Source organism: Somniosus microcephalus, chromosome 9 (assembly GCF_052327205.1).
Source record: "Somniosus microcephalus isolate GS21.2 chromosome 9, FLI_Smic_1.0, whole genome shotgun sequence".
Lineage (NCBI taxonomy): Eukaryota > Metazoa > Chordata > Chondrichthyes > Squaliformes > Somniosidae > Somniosus > Somniosus microcephalus.
This window is the reverse complement of record NC_140995.1, coordinates 43,426,261-43,443,925: the sequence shown is the minus strand read 5'-3', so window position 1 is coordinate 43,443,925 and position 17,665 is coordinate 43,426,261. Positions and strand designations below refer to the sequence as shown.

General features: G+C 46.2%; 1 protein-coding gene and 1 long non-coding RNA gene across 2 annotated transcripts in view; one reads left to right on the top strand and one right to left on the bottom strand.

The window, feature by feature from the left end:
- The window catches only part of LOC147112359 (protein eyes shut homolog), a 378,050-nt gene that overhangs the window by 158,315 nt on the left and 202,070 nt on the right, over positions 1 to 17,665 (top strand). The gene's annotated exons all lie outside the window — the stretch shown is intronic.
- Positions 11,115 to 17,665, bottom strand: part of LOC147112360 (uncharacterized) — a 26,375-nt gene continuing 19,824 nt past the window's right edge. The window contains exon 3 of the long non-coding RNA XR_015079655.1: positions 11,115 to 11,203. This is a non-coding gene — a long non-coding RNA (uncharacterized LOC147112360). The remainder of the gene's footprint in view (positions 11,204 to 17,665) is intronic.

Sequence of the window (17,665 nt, the reverse complement as noted above, 5' to 3'; positions counted from 1 at the left end):
TAATCTCTACACTTATACATGCTAGCACTTCACAGCTGCTACCAGGGGGCCTATACACAACTCCCACTACACTCTTAAATCCTTTTCTATTTCTCCATAAAGTCTCCATTGCCTGCTTACCTCTCGTTATATCCTGTCTTATCATTGAAGTGATTTCATCCTTCATCACTAAGACTATGCCTCAGCTCTAACATTTTCACAATCTTTCCGGTAGACCTTATAACCTGGTATACTTAGTTCCCAGTCCTGACCATCTTGCAGCCATGTCTCAGTAATGGCTACCATGTCATACCCTCCAATTTTAATTTGCACCTGCAGTTCATTCAATTTATTCTTTATACACTGTGTGTTTTGTATAAAGAATGCTTATTTGGGCCAGACACCCTAGCCTGTCCTTCAGCTCTAATGTTTGACTCACTTGTTTCTTATTTCTCTCTCCTGGTTTAATCACTTTACATCTTTTAGTTTTCCCCTTTATCTGTAGTGCCTCAAGCACAATTTCTGACAATACAATGTGGGACTCTCGATCTTGCTTACAAAGGATGCTATCTGCCCCCCTAATTATAGAACCCCCTACAACTACCACATTATGCTTCCTCTCCTCCTCCACTTCCCCCCTTAGGACAGCCTCCAGCTCCAAAGTGCCATGGTCCGCATTCAGGCTGTCCTTCCGACAGTCTTTACCCTTATCCTCACAGGTAGCAAGTACATTGTACCTGTTGGATAGGATCAGTTTCTGTGGATCCTCGTTCCCTTTTTTACCTGGGTTCCCCTTACTCTACACACTATTGGTCACACCAACCCTGTTCTGAACCTGCACCTCTCTACGAGGTGTGACCGAAGTCTGAAGCAAACTGTCCAGATACTCTTCCCCCTCCCTTGTGTGTCGGAGTGTCTCAAATTCGCACTCCAGCTCAATGACTCTGAGCCGGAGAGATTCGAGACCGAGATGTCTACTGCAGACATGTTCGCTCGGGACAGTCTCACTGTCCTCAAACTCCCACATACTGCAATTCAGACACACAACCTGCTCTGCCTTATCTTAGTCTAACCTTGTTTTATTTATTTATTTAGTTAAAATCTTTATTCAATGATTATTTATAGTTGTATTAATTAGTTTATCTAGTTAAGCTTTTAATTTAATAAAGGACATTATAGTTTCCCGCTCATAGTTTAAACCACTGTCCTAGCTTAGAGAGAAAAAAAGTTAATACTCACCAACCAATCACCTACCTGCTGTCCTGTGATGTCACTCCTTGTTTTTTTGTTGTTTTTGAATCCGCTCTCCCGACATGCTCTTTGGCACTGCCGCTGCCGCTGGGTTCCCGCGCTGTTTTTAAACGCTCTGCTCTCCCAATGAACAAAATGTTAATCAGGCCCGACTGTTAAATTCGACAGGGACTGAGGGAAACCTGTTTTCCTGCATTCCAGCACCTCCACTGCCTACCTGCCTCCAAGTTAAAATTCCAGCTTAAATGTCACAAACTGACTGGTAGCCTTTGTAAGTGTAGGTGTACCAGGTAGAGTAGCCAAAATAAAAGAAAGAACTTGCATTTATTTTTGCTCCTTTCATGACCTCAGGACGTTCCAAAGCACTTTACAGCCAATTAATACTTCTGAAGTGTAGTCACTGTTATAATGCAGGAAACGCGGGAGCCAATTTTGTACACAGCAAGGTTCCACAAACAACAATATGATAATGACCAGATAATCTGTTTCAGTGATATTGGTTGAGGGATAAATATCGGCCCTGCTCTTCTCCGAATAGTTTTGTGGGATCTTTTATGTTCACCTGAGATAGCAAATGGGAAAATATAGGAAAACATAGCAACAACAACAACAAGTTGCACTTATGTAGCACCTTTAAGGTAGTAAAACGTCCCAAGGGACTTCACAGGAGCGTTATCAGACAATACTTGGCATCAAGCCGCATAAGGAGAAATTAGAGCAGGTGACCAAAAGCTTGGACAAAGGGGTAGGTTTTAAAGAGTGTCTTGAAGGGGGAGAGAGAGGTAGAGAGGCAGGGAGGTTTAGGGAGTGAAATCCAGAGCTTAGGGCCTAGGCAGCTTAAGTAAAAAGAGTTCTAAAATAGAGATGAGCACAGTAGAATGTGAATGGGAGAATCTGGCAAGAAAATCAGGGACAAAACAAAAAGAAAATACTGCAGATGCTGGAAATCTGAAATAAAAACAGAAAACGCTGGAGATACTCAGCAGGTCAGGTAGCATCTGTGAAGAGAGAAACAGAGCCAATGTTTCAGGTCGATGACCCTTCATCAGAAAATCAGGGACACTGCTCAGGTCTGAAGTCAATGTTCAGACTAGGGTGAAGAGTGTTCAGGTGTAAGATTAAATACTGTTCCTTAATTTGCATTGAGCAAGGTTGACTTAGGAGTTTGTGGTGCAACAGAAGATGTTGATTATTTAGGTCTGGAATAGTAATGCAGATATACTGCTTTGTGACTAATTGCAGTTATTAGTTATATTTATATTAAATACCCCAGAACCTAGACAAGCATGAAAAATAGACATTGCATTCCACTCCACCTTTCCCTTGAAAACGTTATGCTATCGCTGTTCTTTGCAGAAATACTCATGAAAGCCAATGTTAGGCTTATCGTGTTATCAAAAGACAAGGCTGAAGCGTTTGCAACCATCTTCAGCCAGAAGTGCTGAGTGGATGATCCATATCGGCCTACTCCTGAGGTCCCCACCATCACAGAAGCCAGTCTTCAGCCAATTCAATTCACTCCACGTGATATCAAGAAATGGCTGAGCGTACTGGATACAGCAAAGGCTATGGGCCCCGACAACATCCCGGCTATCGTGCTGAAGACTTGTGCTCCAGAACTAGCCGCACCTCTAGCCAAGCTGTTCCAGTACAGCTACAACACTGGCATCTATCCGACAATGTGGAAAACTGCCCAGGTATGCCCTGTCTACAAAAAGCAGGACAAATCCAACCTGGCCAATCACTGCCCCATCAGTCTACTCTCAATTATCAGCAAAGTGATGGAAGGTGTCGTCGACAGTGCTATCAAGCGGCACTTACTCACCAAAAACCTGCTCACTGATGCCCAGTTTGGGTTCCGCCAAGACCATTCAGCTCCTGACCTCATTACAGCCTTGGTCCAAACATGGACAAATGAGCTGAATTCCAGAGGTGAGGTGAGAGTGACTGCCCTTAACATCAAGGCAGCATTTGACCAAGTATGGCATCAAGGAACCCTAGTAAAACTGATGTCAATGGGAATCCACTGGCTGGAGTCATACCTAGCACAAAGGAAGAAGGTTGTGGTGGCTGAAGGTCAATCATCACAGCCCCAGGACATCGCTGCAGGAGTTCCTCAGGGCAGTGTCCTAGACCCAACCATCTTCAGCTGCTTCATCAATGACCTTCCCACCAACATAAGGTCAGAAATGGGGATGTTCGCTGATGACTGCACAGTGTTCAGCATCATTCACAACTCCTCAGATAATGAAGCAGCCCATGCCCACATGCAACAAGACCTGGACGACATTCAGGCTTGGGCTGATAAGTGGCAGGTAACATTCGCACCACAGAAGTGCCAGGCAATTGTTAGATCCGTGATTCTGAGGATATGCTGTTATTCAATAATCACACAGATGCTGTAAATTAACAATAAACAGGTCTTTACTGGAGGAGGGTAGTCTCAAGATTGGGGGTACAGAGGCATGCGCAAAGCTTATATACAGGTGTGGTCACTGCCGGTACTACAGTATACAGGAGCTGTAAAAGTAGTCCTCCCCTTTTAGATTAGTAGTACCCCTAATATTCAAATAACAATTAACATTTTAACATGTACATTAAACAACAAAAGTCCATTTATAGATTCAGTCTTTGGGGCGGCTTCCTGACTCTTTCGGGATAGCGCCTTTCCGGAGGTTCTTGTTCTTGGTGCAGAGGCGATTCTGACCCCTTTTCAACGGGTAGTTTATCGGGTTCCACTGCTACTGGGTCTGAGGTAGATGCTACCGGTATGTCGGATTCATCCCCAGGTACTCGAGACATGGGGTTGACGCGTTCCTGTGACGCTAAGATCTGATCGACGTGGCGTCTCACATTGTTCTCCCCGACATCCATTGTGTACATTAATGGCCCCTGCCCTGTACATATCGTTCCAGTTTGCCATTTCTCTGTTCGATAGTCACGGGCCAAGACTGGTTGCCCTACATTGATGCTCCTTGTCGGCTTCTCATTGATGTGCTGGAATTGTTTGTCCTCAATATTTCTTCGCACATTTGGTCTGAGCAAGTCCAGACGAGATCTCAACCTTCGGTTAAAGAACATCATGGCCGGGGTCTGGTTGGTAACTGCATGTGTCGCGTTTCGGTAGGCTAATAAGAAGTTGTCCATCTTATGCTGTAGTGGAATTTCATCGTCGCACATGGCCTTTATCGCCTTCTTAAAGGTTTGTACGAACCTCTCAGCCAATCCATTTGTGGCTGGATGATACGGGGCGGATGTGTAATGCCTTACCCCATTCCTTCTCATAAATTTTTGAAACTCGTCGGACACAAACTGTGGTCCATTATCAGAGCAAATCTGCTCTGGCAAACCGTTTCTGGCAAATATGGTCCGTAGGACTGCAATCGTTCTCTCTGTAGTGGTTGAAGACATCTTTATCACCTCAGGCCACTTTGAATGAGCATCCACTGCTATTAAGAACATTGGCCTAGAAATTCACTATGGCCCCGCCAGCTGGCTAGCGCCCAAAAGTTAGCGCTGGGCGGGAAGCCTATAGCGATCGTCAGATATTCATTGTTAGCGCCCCAATTCAGAACCGGGCGCTATACCAGGGTGTGCCTGCCTCCGCTTGGGGCGCTGACACTGAATATCAGCGCTCTTGGCGCCGCTGCGCCAGCCGCTGCAGAGCGGCAGGCTGCGGTACTGCAGGCCTCCTCCTTCTCTTAAGGGGGAGCTGCCTGCAACGGGGAGATCGCCGCTGGATAGTGCCGGCAAATGAGCCCGGCACCACGGAGAAGTGCCGGGCTCGCGGAAAGCAGCCGGCAATGCCGCGGGGGGGGGTGGAGGAGGCCGGGGAAGGAGGTGTGGGCAGGCGGCCGCCGAAAAAGCGGCCGGCTGCACCTTCCGCTTTAAAGCGCCCCACTAAGGTAGCAGGACGGCCCCGTTTTCTGGTCGCTGTTTGCGGCCGCTTCGGAGGAGGCGGCCGCAACTAAATATGGGGATCGGGCTGGTTTCGGGGCGGAACCGGGGCACTGCGCACACCGATGACGTCATCGGTGCCGGCGCAGCGCTAACGGCTACCGCCGCCAATACCACTGCACTGAATATCTGCGCAAACTCATTTCTGGCGCAAAATCACTCTTTAGGCGTTAACTGGGCGCAAAGCTGGCAGCGCCTTAATGAATTTCTAGGCCATTGAGTCCATGAATGGACCAGCGAAATCAATATGCACCCGTTGCCATGGAGAGGAGGGCCACTCCCATGGGTGTAGAGAGGCATGTGGTGGTGCATTTTGGACCTTCTGGCATCCTAAGCAGCTCTTAGGTAGGTCTTCGATTTGTTGATCGATTCCCGGCCACCACACATAAGCCCTAGCAAGGCTTTTCATTTTCACTCCCCCCAGATGACCTTCATGTAGCTCATTTAGCACTCTCTCCCTTAACTTGGGTGGAATCACCACTCTGGATCCACATATCACTGTCCCCTGGCATACTGACAGCTGTTCTCTTCTGGATGAGAATGCTGGCAACAGTGAGTCGCCATGTGTTGGCCATCCCCTCACCGTCAAATCATATACCCGAGACAGCGTCGGATCATTGCGGGTCTCCTTCTCTATATCCGCGTTCGTTACTGGCAATCGTTCAATTATTGATGAATAAAATATCTCGATAGGGTCCACTGCTGGTGCTTCCTCCACAGTAGGCAGTGGCAGGCGCGATAGCCCATCAGCGTTCCCATGCTGTTTCGTGCCTTTATATTCTATCTCATATTGATTCGCCCCTAGAAACAGGGACCACCTTTGTAACCATTGTGCAGTCATCACTGGAACGCCCTTCTTAGGATTAAAGATGGAGACAAGTGGTTGGTGGTCAGTCAGCAAGGTGAACTTCTGCCCATGCAGATAGTGGTTGAATTTTTTTACTCCCCATACTAGGCTGAGGGCCTCCCTGTCAATCTGGGCGTAGTTGCGCTCGGCTGAGGTTAGTGACCGAGATGCAAAGGCTACTGGCCTCTCCAACCCGTCTGGGAATTTGTGCGACAGCACCGCTCCAATACCATAGGGTGATGCATCACATGCCAAACGAATTGGTAGTGCTGGGTTGAAATGGGCCAACACCTCTTTTGATGTGATCAATTCTTTACACTTCAGGAAAGCTCGTCTACGTTCGTCATCCCACTTCCATGGTACCCCTGTTTGCAGTAGGGTGTTCAGTGGGTGTAATACCGTGGACAAATTTGGTAAGAACTTGTGGTAGTAGTTTACCAGCCCAAGGAACGACCTCAGTTGTGATACATTTTCCGGTGCTGGAGCCTTGACTACTGCCTCAATCTTGTCAGGGGACTTATGTAACCCCTCTTCATCAATGACGTGGCCACAATACGAGATCTGTTTCTGGAAAAACTCGCACTTGTGGCGATTAGCTCGTAGCCCATACTCCTTTAATCTGGTGAGCACCTTCTCCAAGTTGGCGAGGTGATCACTGTCATTTTTGCCCGTGACCAAGATGTCGTCCAAATAACACTGGGTCCCTGGAATCCCTTGCAGGACCTGATCCATCGCCCTTTGCCAGATAGCCGGAGCCGAGGCTACTGCGAACACCAGCCGGCTGTATTGATAGAGACCTTTGTGAGTGTTAATCGTAAGGTATTGTTTCGAAGCTTCTTCTACCTCCATTTGCAAGTACGCCTGGGCTAGATCAATTTTGGTGAAGCGTTTACCTCCAGATAGCAAGGCAAAAATATCCTCAATTCGTGGAAGTGGATATTGTACCGTGTGAAGGACTGGGTTCACTGTCACCTTAAAATCCCCACAGATGCGGACCTTCTTTGGTTCCCCAGGCGTATTACTCAACGACCTCTTCATTACAGGAACGATGGGTGTAGCCCACTCGCTCCAGTCCACTTTGGACAGTACTCCTGAACGTTCCAACCCTTCCAGCTCTGCTTCAACAGCTGGTCTGATCGCATAAGGCACTGGTCTGGCCTTCAGAAACTTTGGGCTTGCATTTTCCTCTATTTCAATCATTGCTGTTATGCCTTTTAGTGTTCCTAGTCCCTCCTGGAACACTTCTTTTGCGTCAGTTAGCATTTTTGACAGTCGTCCAGGTGTGACGTCGTCATCCTTTTTGGCCTCAACCTTCAGTGCCTGTATGGAATGCCAATCTAATTGTATCTTCCGGATCCATTCACGTCCTAGCAGTGGTGGTCCTCCATCTGGCAATACATATATATCCATTTTAGGTATTTCCTGGCCTTTATATATCACTTTCGCCCTTATTTTCCCTTTGGGGTAGACTTTTTGCCCCGTATACATCTTCAAGACAATCTCTGTAGCTTTCAAGGGTATATGTGAAAATAGCCGCTTGTAGTCTCTTTGATTTATAACTGTTAGAGCTGATCCTGTGTCCAATTCCATTTTCACTTGGACTCCGTCTATCTTGAGTGTAACCCAGATAGTCTGGTGATCCTCCATTTCGGTTACATTATGTAGTTTCAGACAACCCAGCTCCTTGCTTCCAGAGTCTGTGTCACTTTTCTGTTCATCTGAACCACTGTCCATCACCTGGTGTACCTTTTTGTACTTCTCCTGTGGAGATTTCTTACTGTTGGTTTTCTTCCCAGACCTGCAGACTCTTGCTATGTGTCCTGCTTTCCCACACTGTCTGCACACTTGGCCCTTGAACCAACAATCTTTCTGGTCATGTGTTGTTCTGCCGCAGCGATAGCACTTCCCCGTTCCATAGGACATTTCATTGGTGCCATATTCTTGCGGTCTCCGTTGTATCTCTGCAGTGCCCCTTGCGGCTGCTTCGTGTGATACTGCCATACTGAAAGCTTTGTCCAGCGTAAGATCCTTTTCTGATAGAAGACGTTTCTGGGTTCCTTCACTTTGTAGCCCACACACAAACTTGTCCCTTAACGTATCTGCTTGTCCCGCTCCAAACTGGCAGTGTTTCGATAGCTTGCGCAGTTCCGTTAGGTACTCAGCATTGCTTTCATCTTTGTGTTGGTTCCTTTTATGGAACTTAAATCGTTCTGCTATCAGCAGCGGTGTGGGGTTTAAGTGGTCCTGTAGGATTTCTACTATGCTTTCGAAATTCTTGTTCACCGGCTTCTCTGGGGTTATTAGATTTCGCAGTAACCCATAAGTTTTTGCACCCATGGAATTTAACAAAACCAGTGCTTTATTAGCATCTGGCACTTCATTCGCCCTGCAGTACACCTCAATACGTTCCACATATGTCGCCCAATCTTCGACTTCATTGTCGAACGTAGAGATACTGCCACTCTTCGGCATCCCTGGGTGTGAGTTAACTGTCAAAAATGGCGCCTCCCCTTCTTCTCCGCTGGCACAAAATGGCGTCTCCCGTGCTTTTCCTTCTTCTCCGCTGGCACAAAATGGCGTCTCCCGCGCTTTCCTTCCTTCCCGCGCTCGCCCTTCTTTTCCGCTGCGGCTTCTAAAAATGGCGTCTCCCACGCTCTTCCTTCTTCTCCGCGGCTCAATGGCATCTCCCGCGCTCTTCCCTCTTCTCCCCGCGGACCCTGTTCAGCCCGTGAGCCCTGGCTGTGCTCTGCGCGTTCTTTTTTTTTTTTCGACGCCGCTCAGTCTTGAACCCGGCTGTTTCTTTACCCTCTCTCTCTCCGGTTTGTTTTCTTTTACTCAACGCCGCTCGGTGTCCAACCCCCAGCTGCGCCCTGCACGCTTCACCCTCTGTCTTACCCCATCGACGCTGCTCGGCTTTCTCTCCGCCGTCGGTCGACTCCAGCCGCCGCTGCTCGGGAAGGGTCTGCACTGGACCTGTCGTCGGTTTCTTGCTGATCGTTGTGGCTGGGGAACCAAGCCCGGCTCTCCACAGCCTCCCCTGCGATGTTCACTCTCTGCCTGACGGCTGGGCGGTTGCTCGTGGTCGACGCCCGTGTTCCTGGCCTCGACTTTTTTATGTTGCAGGTAGATTCGAATCAACACTCGTCGCCACTGTTAGATCCGTGATTCTGAGGATATGCTGTTATTCAATAATCACACGGATGCTGTAAATTAACAATAAACAGGTCTTTACTGGAGGAGGGTAGTCTCAAGACTGGGGGTACAGAGGCATGCGCAAAGCTTATATACAGGTGTGGTCACTGCCGGTACTACAATATACAGGAGCTGTAAAAGTAGTTCTGACTTAAAGGCACATACACTACAGCAATGACTACCTTCAACAAGCGAGAGTCTAACCACCTCCCCTTGACATTCAACGGCATTAGCATCGCCGAATCCCCCACCATCAACATCCATTGACCAGAAACTTAACTGGACTAGCCACATAAATACTGTGCCAACAAGAGCAGATCAGAGGCTAGGTATTCTGTGGCGAGTGTCTCACCTCCTGACTCCCCAAAGCCTTTCCATCATCTACAAGGCACAAGTAAGGAATGTGATGGAATACTCTCCACTTGCCTGGATGAGTGCAGCTCCAATAACACTCAAGAAGCTCGACACCATCCAGGACAAAGCAGCCCACTTGATTGGCACCCCATCCACCACCTTAAACATTCACTCCCTCCACCACCGGCGTACCGTGGCCGCAGTGTGTACCATCTACAAGATGCACTGCAGCAACTCGCCAAGGCTTCTTCGGCAGCACCTCCCAAACCCGTGACCTCTTCTACCTAGAAGGCCAAGGGCAACAGGTGCATGGGAACACCACCACCTCCAAGTTCCCCTCCAAGTCACACACCATCCTGACTTAGAAGTATATCGCCGATCCTTCATCGCCGCTGGGTCAAAATCCTGGAACTCCCTACCGAACAGCACTGCAGGAGCACCTTCACCACACGGACTGCAACAGTTCAAGAAGGCGGCTCACCACCACCTTCTCCAGGGCAAATAGGGATGTGCAATAAATGCTGGCCTTGCCAACGACGCGCACATCCCATAAACGAATTTTTAAAAAGTAACGTAGAATGTGAGCTTCCCTAAATAGTTAGCACAGCAGCTTTCACTACCCGTGGAGTGCATCATATTAAATGATACAGGGACGATGTGAATGGGGATCAAATGTAATCTTTAGAAGCATAAGAAATCCAGGAGGGCAAAAGGTTCATTTAGCCCCCCCATTCTGTGTTGCTTTCACTGCCACTGAGGAATATGTACACCTGGAAGAACCCAAGCAATTGCTTACATTTGGCCTTGGCCAATATTAGAACAATGAGCAAAAGGTGATCAAAGGAACCTCGCCAATGTCAACGTCAGGACATGCGGTTCAAATATGACTTTCTGTGTACACACTATATAGGGCTGAATACTGATTGGAACTGGGTTTTAAATAGTAAATATTTTAAGCTAAATCTGTTTGCCTGCTGTACTAATGCTAATGGTGCAAACATCTATGCAATCGCGGCTTAGAACGTAAGACTGATCAGGAAAGATCCAGATTGCTTCTGGCTATGAAATTTACAGACAAAATAACCAGTTATGCAGCATCCAGCAGATATAGAAATACAATCAAACTGTAATGGTGTCAGAGGGAAATTACATCAAAATAGAATGAACAGTAATAGCTGGACCACTAAATTACATCTGCATAAATATAGAAAGGAAAAGCAGCAAGATGGTAAGAGCTTCGCAAGCAGAGTCGTATTAACATCAAACTGATGTCTCCGTGGCTACGGCCAGTGAGGATCAGGTGCAAGCCTGGACCCCTATGAATATTCAATTGAGAGATGCTGACAGCGAAGACTTTGGGCAGCCTCAACTGAATACTGTACTTGTTTTTTTCTAATCTGTGCTTTTTACAAGAGTACCTGAAAACATCTTCACCACATGGTGTTTGGCATTTTCAATCCAGTGAGTTAATGCAAAATTATATTAGGAGAGACTGTCTAACTTTGATGTTCTCGAGAAGACTGCCTACCTGTGATTCACAGTTGATGACCTATCATGCATATGCTTTGGAAGGGATCCACAGCTGAACCATTATTCCTGGCAGTTCCGACTCTTCCTCCTAGACTAACACGAGACAGGTCGATTAATGTTAATCAACTGATGTAGACAAGAGTAAATCAAATACAATTAATAATAGTTTCAGTTTATTGCAACCCAGTAAGAAATGTGTGCGAGCCCAAAATTTCTGGAGCCAAGGAGGGCAGTGTCCCCATGCCCTGGAAGTCGGGGTGAAGGGGCAGTGGTTGGTGAAATTTGGGGCATACCCCCCTTATACACCAGGCATCTGCCGTTTTTGGCATTTACAGAGGGTGGGTACATAATATCCACAAATGGACAAGGGTATTATAATCCAATGTAAATATGGAAAATATGGAATGTGACTTACTTCACTCATTTACGACCTTAAAAATGCTGGTCCCAGAGATATCCGTGTCGAGCAATTGATTGTATTGCCAGAACTGGCAGTTGATGCCTTTTCTGCCTCCCATACGAAATTTCCCCCTCCGCCTTTCCTTCCTCCCTTTCCCTCCCCCTTCCCTATCCCTAATTCCCTCCCCCGCCTCACCCTCACTCTCCCTGCCTCTTCCTCTCCCCTTCACCTTTCCCTAATTCCCTCCCCCTTCCCTATCCCTAATTCCCTCCCCCGCCTCACCCTCACTCTCCCTGCCTCTTCCTCTCCCCTTCACCTTTCCCTAATTCCCTCCCCCTTCCCTATCCCTAATTCCCTCCCCCGCCTCACCCTCACTCTCCCTGCCTCTCCCTCTCCCCTCCACCTTTCCCTTTTGCTTTTCCCTCCCTCCTTTCCCTCTGCCCTCCTTCTCTCCACCTCTCCCTCCCCTTCCCCATCTCTCCCTCCCCCTCCGCCTTTCCCTTCTCCCTTTCACTCCCTCCTTTCCCTCCTCCCTTTCCCTCCCCCCTTTCCCTCTCCCTGCCCACCTCTCCCTCCGCCCCACCTCCCCTCACCCCCCCATACTCAGGCAGGTGTCTCAGTTAAGCACCAACAGCTCAGTCACCCATCCAAAACATTTAGATGACCTTGATCCCAGGATTCCGGATGGAGTCAGGGTTGTTGATAAGGGAGGGTCAGAAGTTACACTCTGTCCAGATGAGCCCTATTCCTCTAACCCTGCACCATGGAAATTCTAATACATTTCTAGTTAAGTCCTTCAAGTGAGTAAACTTTCATGTAGCTTAGATATTTGGAGTCCTTCAGGTGACACCTTAAACCAAGGCCCCCTTTTGCCTCCTCAGGTAGACTTTAAAGATTCCGTAGTGCTACTTGACAAACAACAGTTTAATTCATCCAGTCTCCTGGTCAACTCTCTTCCCTCAACCAACACCATCAAAAAAAATAGTTGGTTAGACATTCATCTTGTTGGTGTTTGCTGGGTCTTGCGGTGCAGCAACTGGCTGCCACATTCATCAACGTAGCAATAGTGAGCTCCGCAAAGCACTTTGGGGCATTCTGTAAGATGTTAGAAGGCACCTTTAAATGCAAGCTCTTTCTTGCTTACTTCATGCTGCAGTTTGCACAGAGTAAGGTCTTGATACTGGGGAGTGAATCTCTTCCACTTGTTGCAAATAGAAGGCTTCCCAGCAGTTGATAATGTCTTGAATGACCTAAGGAGGTAGTAGACAAGAAGACAGTCAAGTCCTCTGGCGGGCTTTTCCATCACTTATAGCCCAGTCATTGTTGCATCAACTTTTCTCATAGGGTGGACTGAGTTACATTATGACTGATGCTGACTGGAAGACGAAGAGAACTGAAAACTGTGGAGCAGGCTCGAGGGGCCAAGTGGCCTATTCCTGCTCCTATTTCTTATGAAAAGAAGGTGGCTGGACACAATAAAGGGAGGGTCATGTGATTGCTGCCTGATCATTCTTAAAGTGATAAGTTTCCCTATGGTTTTCCTATTGGGATATCTTTTGAGTGCCTTGGTCTATAGAATATAGCTAAAATAAAAAAGAATGACATATTCCTTTACAGTCCCCAGTCAATGTTACAATAAATCATGCAGGCAGCTTTCAGCTGTGCTCTTGCTACAGCACTGAGGGAATGAACTACGAGTGTGTGTGTGTGTGTGTGTGTGTGTGTGTGTGAGTGAGTGTGTGTTTTTCAAGGCAGTCAGATAGCTTCAGAAGCATTTCACATGGGGTTGGTATACATCCCTTCAACTTCACTCTTGGATTTTCTATGGGAGAATCAGGAATTAAGGAAAACTGAAATGATTAATTAATAATATTCATGATTAGGTGATGAGTCCCACGAAAGGTGTTTTTTTTAATTCTTTAAAAATTGAACATCCCATAATGTGGGCTCTGCCGCTTTCAGAGGTATAGGTTCGGTAATGATATTTAAAAAGATCTCCATCTAGATGGCAGTTTTGTTTTGGACCAGACTAGCAAAACATTCAAGTCTTTAAGAAATATTGTGTATGAAAATGGTAACTATAGGAACGTATAGTGGAGATCTTTCAAGGAAATATTTGGACAACTTGGCAGCCATATTTGAGTTGTGCAGTGATGTGTAGCGCAGTAGATAACAGAATAAAAACACACCTTTAAAGGTTTTATTTTTGGATGTCCATTTGCACTAGACTTCTAATATTTTGCATAAACTCTGCATTTTAAGACCCAAATTCTGCATTTTAAGACCCAAACTCAGGTTGTCTCTGGTAAATCACTAAGCTGTACTATGAAGGATGCAGCATGTATTAAAACTCTCTCAGTAATATACGTTTGGAAACTCCAGCAGGTTTAATGAGCTTTGGTAGTGCACTTGTTAATGCAATGATGTAAAATCCCTTTGTGTGATATTTAAGCACCATCATTAACCCCTTTATTTTAAATGGATTATTAATCACACCAAAATATCGCACAAAGGAATGTTATACGAATAGATTAACCAAAGCATTACCAGAGGAAATTAAATTCTATGAAGATTGTAACCGGTTCCGTTGGTAACAAAAATACAAGTAAACTGTTCTTTAAATTCCTCATCGTCACTCTCAGTGTGGACCCAAATGGTTTCATCAATCGTTATTCCATCTCGATAATTCTTCGAGAAAAGACTATCAACTTAATTTAGCAGTCAGCTGTAAGCTGTAGATTCTGGCTTTTAGTTTGCATTTGATTTTAATAAGTCTTCTTTCCATTTGAGATCATAATGATAAAAATATGCTGTTAGGTTAGTGATTTACTTTCAAGTATGTGCAGCTTGGAGCATTCCATTAAAAGATCGACTGTTAAAGAGAAAATTCACAGCTAGGTGAAAATATAGTAAGCGAGGGAGTGGGACCAATTGGACAGCTCGTTCAAAGAGCTGGCACAGGCACGATGGGCCGAATGACCTCCTGCTGCGCTGTAAGATTCTATGATTCGATAAGTAGACTGCATGTTTGTTTAGTAATTCAATTTATAAAGAGCAGCTAAAACATTTGGGGACTTGATGACCCCATAGTCATGTCAGTTCTTGTGCAGTTGTACCCTCCAGTCATGTCTGTTCAATAAAGGATGAAGTTACACTTCTACAACACCTTATCATGTCCTCAGGACATCTCAAAGTGCTGCTCATTGAATTAATTACTCTCAAAGTGTAGAGACTGTTGTCACAGAGACAAACAAGGTAAAGGCCAATTATTTGAAGCAGCTGAGCTTCAGAACGGACTAAGAATTGAATCGGGGTAACTTTTTTATTGACGACATGTAGTTTCCTGCAAAGTAACAGTATTGATTTAAAAAATAAGTGACTGACCACTGTTCTTCTCCACGGGCATGAAAAGTACCTCAGGCTAGAATCATTTCTAATGTTTAATGCGTCACATCAATCGTTTTGAGATATGGAGACTGCTGAGGGGTTGTATAATCAGACACTGATCACTGTTCCGAGGCTGAAAAGGTTAGGAATGTTTCAGAGAAGGCTGTAACCAGAGTTACCAGTTTAAAAGAAAAAGTATCCTTAGAGACAGATACCACTGTTCAGACAATAATTGAAGACCTTGTTTTTTTTTTGTGATGCTGCAAACCAACAGTTGCCGCCCAGGAGATTGTTAACAAATGAGGCCGCAGGTGCTTTTCCGTGGTTCTTAATTATGTTCCCAGTGACTGATTGGTGGTAATGCCGTTCCTATGTGAGCGGTATCTCTCCCGCAGTTAGCGAGGACGAGCTAGCTGGAGAGTCTGATGGGCTTCGATAGATTCTCCAGTCTGAAATGCTGAGATGTTGGTGAGAGGCCGTTTTGGCTTCACTGAGTCCTGTCACTCCGCCAATGCGTTAATTACCAACAATACACCTTCTTTGCCGCAATTACTTTGGCCCAGCCTTTACTGACAAAATAACGGCGAGTTTAATGCACACGCCGTTATTAACGTGTAAATTGTCCAGCAACTTGTCGCAAGGAAAGGATACACCGTGAGTTGCGGATCGCCACAAGTTGCTGGATGATTTGCGCCGCTCCGCCATCAGCCTCGTGAAAATGGCAGCTCATCCTCAGCCTCCCCATGAGTTTCATGAAGTTGCTGCATTTGCGCATTCATTTCCAATTAAACTCGTTGCAGAAAGTTAGAGCAGCTCCTTAACAGGATAAGTACCTTTCTAATATGTTCCTGCAATACCAATCAACCTCTCCATCCCAGAAAGGGAATAAAACTCTGGAGGTTCATTCCTACAGGTAGTAAATTAATCCTACAGATTTTAAAATTTAAAATTTTCATTTTATTATATGTTCTTCATATTTTTCCTTTCTGTTTCTTTTTTCTCCCTCTCTTAATCCAATCTATCTTTCCCTCTCTTTATTCCTCTTTCTGTACCTGGTTTGACTCTAATTCACCCTTTTTCCTTCTCAGTTGTTCCTCTGTATCTTTCTGAATTCTTAAGTCTCATTAGTTCAGGAGCTAGACTGCTGGTCCCATCGTTCACCAAGGTCCCAGATATCCCGTTGCCCTCGCTATCAGCAACTTCCAAGGCAAAACACTTTGAGCTGAAGGATGCAGGAAAAAAATCTAACTATCGGGGCACGCCTCGAGATGCCCCACTCCAGCAAATTCTGGGCCTTTATTTCCAATTGTAACATTTTGAGAGGAGTGGGAACATTGATCACACCTGTCCACCACATTCAAATGCAACAGGGGAGTACTAAAGGGGAATGGTGGTTTTTTTTTGCCTTTTTTGGAGCCGAATTTGAGGTGATGGGCTTATGGGCCCAGTTTAAGGATTCCTCTCATTTCCCCCTCAAGATAGCACAACTGATATTCCCAATCACGCATTGTCTAATGACTACAGGCTCATTCATTTGAAGCCAAAAGAGATTGTTGCAACTCTGGGACCTAATCCCTGATAAGCTGAATCTAACATCATAACCACTAACATAATATAATTGATACCAAAAATCCCTTTCAGCTAAATAGGCAAAATTCCCAATCAAGCCTGCAGCCTTTTCAAAGAGCCATATTCAGGCTGAGCCACAAGAGATCAGAATGGGAGGAGTGCAGAGATCTCGGAGGGTTATAGGGAGAAGGAGGTTACAGAAATAGGGAGGGGCGAGGCCATGGAGGGATTTGAAGACAAGGATGAGAATTTTAAAATTGAGGCATTGCTGGATTGGGAGCCAATGTTGGTCAGTGAACACAGGGGGTGATGGGTGAACAGGACTTGGTGTGAGTTAGGACACGGGCAGCCGAGTTTTGGAGGAGCTCAAGTTTATGGGGAATAATCATAATCTTTTTTACCTATTTTTTGGTAAGCTGATTGGAGGCTGAGGTTTCTGTGCAGTGCTCTGTAAAACTGCAGCTCTGTCATAATATACTATTAACTTGAAAAGATGCTAAGGTTGCACATTTAACCAGGAACGGTATTTATCATTTCTTGAAGTGAAAGACCTGTATCACAGCATTTCTGATTAAAAGCAATACATTTGAGGTTTCAAAATCAAAGACTTTTTTGAAGGAAGGCAAGGGGAATGGTTGAACAGATTCTCCCTGTCTGTAGGTATCTTTGGCTTGGAGGTAATATTGAGGCAGTCATTCTAAGAGACTTGAAGTTAATTTGGGCAGTTGAAATTTCTGGATCACTGAAAAACCCTGGGTCAGCGTCAGTGCCTTTTTATTAATATACTAGCTGGAGTGCCCGGCGGTGCTGAGGCTTTTTTGACGGCATGTTCTTGTTGGAAGAGAGAGAGCGACTGGGGGGGAAGAGAGAGAGCGACTGGGGGGGAAGAGAGAGAGCGACTGGGGGGGAAGAGAGAGAGCGACTGGGGGGGAAGAGAGAGAGCGACTGGGGGGGAAGGGAGAGAGCGACTGGGGGGGAAGAGAGAGAGCGACTGGGGGGAAGAGAGAGCGGCTGGGGGGGAAGAGAGAGAGCGACGGGGGGAAGAGAGAGAGCGACTGGGGGGGAAGAGAGAGAGTGACTGGGGGGGACGAGAGGAGAGCGACTGGGGGGGAAGAGAGAGAGCGACTGGGGGGGAAGAGAGAGAGCGACTGGGGGAAGAGAGAGAGCGACGGGGGGAAGAGAGAGAGCGACTGGGGGGA